This window comes from Amblyomma mixtum, chromosome 8 (genome assembly GCF_055824585.1).
Source record: "Amblyomma mixtum isolate Tamu chromosome 8, ASM5582458v1, whole genome shotgun sequence".
Lineage (NCBI taxonomy): Eukaryota > Metazoa > Arthropoda > Arachnida > Ixodida > Ixodidae > Amblyomma > Amblyomma mixtum.
The window spans coordinates 21143642-21150144 of NC_143019.1; positions in this window are offsets into that span (position 1 = coordinate 21143642).

A 6503-nucleotide genomic window follows, 5' to 3' on the forward strand; every position below is an offset into this window, starting at 1 on the left:
TCAGGGAGACAACACACACGGGTCATAGTACGGCTTCAGGCGTGACACATGAACAGTCTCGCGGCTGCGTCGGCGTTGATCTGTGGAGGGTGTCACCGGGTCGACAATGTAGTTGACCGGGGAAGTGCGCTCTACGATGCGGTAAGGTCCGTGGTACTTGGGGAGAAGTTTGGGCGAAAGGCCAGGTGAGGTAGACGGCACGTGAAGCCAGACGAGAGAGCCGGGTAGAAAACTGTCATCAGTGTGGCTTGTGTCGAAACGGAATTTTTGACGCCCCTGCTCGCCGGATGTTAACGACCGAGCGAGCTGACGGCACTCCTCGGCATGCTTGGACGCCTCCGAAAGAGTGGTGCACTCGGACACGTCGGGCCGGTAAGGAAGTACTGTGTCGAGTGGTGAGGAAGGTTCGCGCCCGCAGAGGAGAAAAAATGGCGAGAAGCCGGTGGTGGTCTGCGTGGCGGTGTTGTAGGCGTAGGTGATGAACGGCAGGATCCTGTCCCAGTCGGAGTGGTCGGAAGAGACGTACATCGACAGCATATCGCCCAAGGTGCGGTTAAACCGTTCCGTCAAACCGTTAGTCTGAGGATGGTAGGCCGTGGCGTTATGGTGAGTGATCTTACACTGTTTGAGAAGAGATTCCACGACCTCGGACAGAAAAACGCGCCCACGGTCGCTCAGCAGTTCTCGAGGCGCTCCATGGCGAAGAATGAAGTGATGCAAGATGAAAGAGGCAACGTGTGGTGCCGTAGCAGCAGGAAGAGCCGCGGTTTCGGCGTAACGCGTGAGGTGGTCGACGGCTACAATAACCCAGCGGTTGCCAGCAGCAGTGTAAGGAAGGGGGCCGTAGAGGTCAATTCCAACTCTGCCAAAAGGACGGAAAAGGCAAGGGAGAGGCTGCATCTGGCCGACTGAGTGGTGAGGAGCCGGCTTGCGACGTTGACAGTCAGGGCACGAGCGGACGTATTTGCGGACGTAGGTGGACATACCGCGCCAATAATAGCGGAGACGGAGTCGCGTGTATGTTTTAAAGGCGCCGGAATGAGCAGACTGCGGGTCGTTGTGAAACAGGGCGCAGAATGTCGACCGCAGATGGGCAGGGACGACAAGCAACCACTTCCTGCCGGTAGGGACGTAGTTGCGGCGGTACAATAGACCATCACGAATGGCGAAGTGAGCAGCCTGGCGGCGGAGGGCACGAGGCACGGGTGCCGCCGAAGAATTTGAGAGAAAACGTACAAGCGAAGATATCCAGGGGTCCTTATTTTGCTCGCTGCCCATGGTATCTGTTGAAAACGACAGCGAAGCGCAACCGGTTGGCGAGTGGCAGACAACGTCTGGCGGCAGTGTAGAGCGGGACAATGCGTCGGCGTCGTTATGTTTTCGGCCGGAGCGATAGATGACACGGATATCATACTCCTGTAGGCGCAGGGCCCAGCGAGCGAGGCGGCCTGTAGGGTCTTTCAAGGAGGCCAGCCAGCACAGGGAATGATGGTCCGTGACGATATCGAAAGGGCGGCCATAAACGTAAGGGCGAAACTTTCCGATCGCCCAAACAATCGCCAAGCATTCCTTCTCGGTTACTGAGTAGTTGGATTCCGCTTTTGTTAGTGCACGGCTCGCGTAGGCAACGACATACTCGGGAAATCCGGGTTTACGTTGCGTAAGGACAGCGCCGAGGCCAACGCCACTGGCATCGGTGTGAATTTCAGTGGGAGCAGTGGGGTCGAAGTGGCGTAAAATGGGAGGCGCTGTGAGCAGCCGGCGTAAGGTGATGAAGGCGTCGTCGCAGTCAGGTGACCAATCGGACAGGTTGTTGGCGCCCCGAAGAAGTTTCGTAAGTGGTGCGATGATAGAGGCAAAATTTCGGACGAAACGTCGGAAATAAGAACACAGGCCGAGAAAGCTGCGAAGTTCCTTCTGAGTCGACGGCTTGGGGAACTCAGCGACGGCACGAAGTTTGGCTGGGTCAGGAAGCACGCCGTCCTTAGAGACGACGTGACCTAAAATTGTCAGTTGGCGGGCGCCAAAGCGACACTTTTTGAGATTAAGTTGGAGCCCCGCGGCAGTTAAACATGTCAACACGTGCTCCAAGCGGTGAAGGTGCGTCTCAAAATCAGGCGCGAAGACGACAATGTCATCTAAGTAGCACAGGCACGTGGTCCACTTCAGGCCGCGTAAAACGGAGTCCATCATTCGCTCGAAAGTCGCTGGGGCATTACAAAGGCCGAAAGGCATGACGGTAAATTCGTACAGGCCATCTGGTGTAACAAAAGCCGTCTTGGCACGGTCCTCTTCCTCCTCTTCCTCTTTACAATGTAAATAAATGACTGTTTTATGGACGTGGCGATTGTTTACGTGTGTAAACCTAGGGATAAGACAAAGTTTTATCTCGGACTGCACAGGGGCACTCCCTCCCAGGTAAACAGTGCCCACGTCGCTTTCGGATTCGCACGTTGTCGTAACTAAACGCATACTTTGTACCTTGTGGGCGCAGCTTGGTTGGCATTGTCCGAATGGATGTAAGCTATAAGCAAGTAGTCTCGGTATTGCCACTTTCGATTTGTCTGCCACCGACAGTATGCTAATTTATGCGGGTGGAAAGAGAGGATCGGTTTAGTTTTAGGGAGTTTAGCGTCCCAAAGCGATTCAGGCTATGAGGGGCACCGCAGTGAAAGGCTCCGGAAATTTCGACCACCTGGGGTTCTTTAACGTGCGCTGACATCGCACAGAACACGAGCCTCTAGAACTTCGCCTCCGTCGAAAGTCGCCTGCCGCGGTCGGGATCGAACCCGCGTCTTTCGAGTTAGCAGCCGAACCCTATAACCACTCAGCCACCGCGGCGGCTTGGAGAGGATTATTTTGTTGTATGCTGTTGCTGTCTTGTGATGACCTCGGCTGAAGGTGTGAATTCTAACAGTTTTGGAAAAGCATACGGGGTGTTTTTTTTTTTTTTACCGTTTACAGATTAAAAAATAGAAAGGCGCTGATAGTGCCATGAATGCCGCCTTCACAGAATGCATATTCGGCTCGGCGGACACAAGATAAGACAAAGCGGTCAAATATATTTAATTAGCCAAATTTCGCTAATTATCTTTTTAACCCTTCACTTTACGTTGCATATTGCAATCTCAATATTGAAGGCTGCAAAGATTCAAAGTGGAACAGATATTGATAATCGCGATTGAATTTTCAGCCTTTTCGTGTTCGATTCGGAAACTGAACGCTCAGAGTGCGTCGCAAATCCCGCCCATGATATCCCGCCCACGACAACCGGCAGCACAAAGGCTATAGATGCGACTGCGGCAGACAGGCGCTCGAGAAGAGCGCATAGTCACTGCCTCCGTGAGCAGCACGCGCTCTTTTTTCGTCATTGGCATTGAAGTGCCAATTGAAGTGCATTGAAGTGCCACGCTACCTATTCTCAGCGGCTTCGAAAAAGCAGCCTGATGATAATGTGCTAGATTTTCCTTTCCGCTCTGGCTCGCTGGCTTATCGGCTTGCGATTGATAATTTTTCACCGAAATCTTCACCGGTCCGCTGCCGGCTGTAGATTCTGTTAACAGAACGATCAAGGCAGCTGCAATAGCTGGGACACACTGTATATATGAACTCAATGCGCGTTGGAATGGCAGGGAGGTTGCAACCGTGATTCTCGTTGACCGAGAATGAGCAGATGGTTGTCGCCTGCGTAAAAACGAATGCCAACGCTCGCCTCGCCTCAAGACTCCACGCCTTCGAGAATCCTGGGCTCCCGGTTTCGTCCCATGCGATGTTCGCTAAAATGCACGAACTCTTCCGGACCACAGGATTTGTACTTCATTCACGGAAGGCAAAGGGAGTTATCCTGACTGAAGAATCCGGGAATAATGTTCTCACCTAGGATCGTGCATACCCCGAAGCCAGCATCCGTCAAATCGTCGAGGCCGTTGCTTCCAACCGCTGTTCAGTCAGTACAGCGCTCAAGAAGCATGGTTTTTATCCTTACCACGTTTGCTAACATAATGACGGACGCTCAAAACAGAAGCCGTAAACAGCGTACGGCCCTCCTGTGAAAGGTGGACAAGGTGAAGAAGCTTCAGCTTCGCAAGGACATCGCCTGGATGCTCTTCGACACGCACCTCTCTGACGTCACCTGCAACTGCACGGCGCCCGGCGAGCCAGAGAAGCGGCTCAGAAGGAGAACTGCACATGCGTTGGCAGCGAATAGCGTAGCAATCAGCACGCTCGGCTGTGGAACTGAAGGATCGTGGTTCGAATCCCATCGTGCACAAAGATTTCTTCTGTGGTCTCACTAGAAAAATTTTGACACCTTCTGCTGGCAACCTTCTGTCCACAACGATGAGGCATTAAAGGCTTTCCCCTTAAAAGTTGGCTCCACTGCTTCCCGAACAGTTCGGAAAGCATACCTTTAATCATTGCGGTTCGGGCTCAAATCCCAGATTGAACAGTTGTGGGTTCGGATCGGATGCGCCCCTTCGACACGCACGTCTTTGACGTCACCTGGAACTACACGGCGCCCGAAGAGCGAGAGAAGCGGCCCAGGGAGTACGTGGCCACCTTCGGATGACGTCCTTCTTAGCCCTCCGCAGAAAAAGGGCGAATACTAATATATATAAATAAATAACTCTCGTACACTACGCGCGTATTTTTGGGCGCGCGGTGCAATCCCGTCGTGCAGCGCGCGCTAGCAGGCGACGCTGTTCACGCTCGTTGGTTGACGCAGCATCGACGAAGAGGAAAAACGGACAAAGCATTACAAGTAGGTACATTTTTAAAAAATGTTCAATATTACAGAAGCTGCAATGCATTTATTCGCGCTGCAGTCACGCAGCCACCGGCCGGCAAGCCATGTGCCTTCCGTTATGAGGAAATTAAAGGTTTGTCAATATTTTTAGTCTTGCAAGTTCTGCCTTGGCTCTTGCAGCTAACGGCATATGCTGCTCATCCGGCATGCCTGCACTTTATAACATCGAACTTTTTGCCAACGTATGCGCAGGTTAAAGGGGTGGAGACACCAAATTTGTGGTTCGCGCGTTCTTAGTTTCAAACGTTTCTTATGGCTCCAGGAAGCATGATACACACTCAAAGATTCATATATTCACAGTGAATAATTTATTATAGCATTTTTAGGTGAACGATTTTCGGTTTCGGTTTCGGAACTCCGAGTTGTACAGTGACGTCAAAGAGGGGGAAGATCAACTGCTTCGCTTGGTCACGTAGGCCCACAAAAGTTGTGACGCACCTACTGCTGCATCGTCTGCTTTCCCACACACGTGCTGACCAGCGCATATGAAAACAAACTGCACGTCTAGTCCCAGCAGCTCGGATTCTGACAGATGTGATTCCAACGAGTGAGGACATCGACTTTTTTTTTTGTTCGCACGCTAATATCGCCTTCGCGGGTTCGCGTGAGGATGCGAAACACTTTGCAAAATGCCAGTAAGCATCGCTGCGCTGCTCTACCCAAGCTGCGCCCACAACCGGTGTCACACTTCGCTGCCGTGCAGCAGTACCTGAGCGCTGCTTGGGATGGTGTACAAATATCACAAGAAAAAACAAGATCGCCTTGTTATCAGAACTGCCAGCTATACTCGAGCAGCGACAAAGCATGTCTGCTTATGTTGGGAGCTTTCGGCAACGGCACCGCTCGCGGGCGCTCCGTGCGACGAGCTCTGCTGCTGCCTGGCTGCCGTGGTCGTCGCTAGGCCTATAGCCTGTTTAGCAAGCGGCCGGCGCTTCGGAAGTCGCCTGCGCTATAATAAAAGGCCTACTTTTCACAAATAGCTGTAGTGTTAACAGAATCATCTCACAATCAAATAATAGTATGGTCAATCTCCTCGACGCGTTCGGCAGCGGAGCTAGCGGGCGCCAGGCGAGCCGGACCCCGACGTCCGCCAGCGGCAGCTGCTGGGCGCGGTTGTGAGAAATTTGCTCATATCACAGTTGTTACCTCTACTAGCAGCTCAGTATTGGTCAGCGATCCTCAAAAATGACACTTTTTTCACATTTCTTGTCCCATGGTTTATTATTTACGTCAAGAACACTCTTTAGCTCGCTTTTATGACGTCGGCAGACGGTATCCAGGCTGACCTATACCGGCCGGCAGACTCGGCGTACTTCACGTCCGCACAAGAAAATACAAAACAGCCATGCTACCAGAAAGGATGCTTTCTAGATTCGAGATACGACAGCATGACTGTGCTAAAAGTGGATCTTTCGGCAGCGACACTGCCTGCGGCAACGCCGGCCGACGACCTGCGCGCTGGTCCCAGACTGCCCTAGTCGTCGCGAGGCCTAGCTGCTTTCGCATATCGACTCCGCAGCTGAGGGCGCTTCGGGACTGGCCAGCGCTCAGAAACGTGCTCCGCTCGGCACCCCTTTACTGTGAACTCGTCCCATAATAAAAGAAATGCTCGATTTCCACGACGTCTTCAGCAACAGAGCTAGCAGACGGCAGGCGAACCGCACCAGGTAGCAGCAGCACAAAACCGGCTATGGGATGA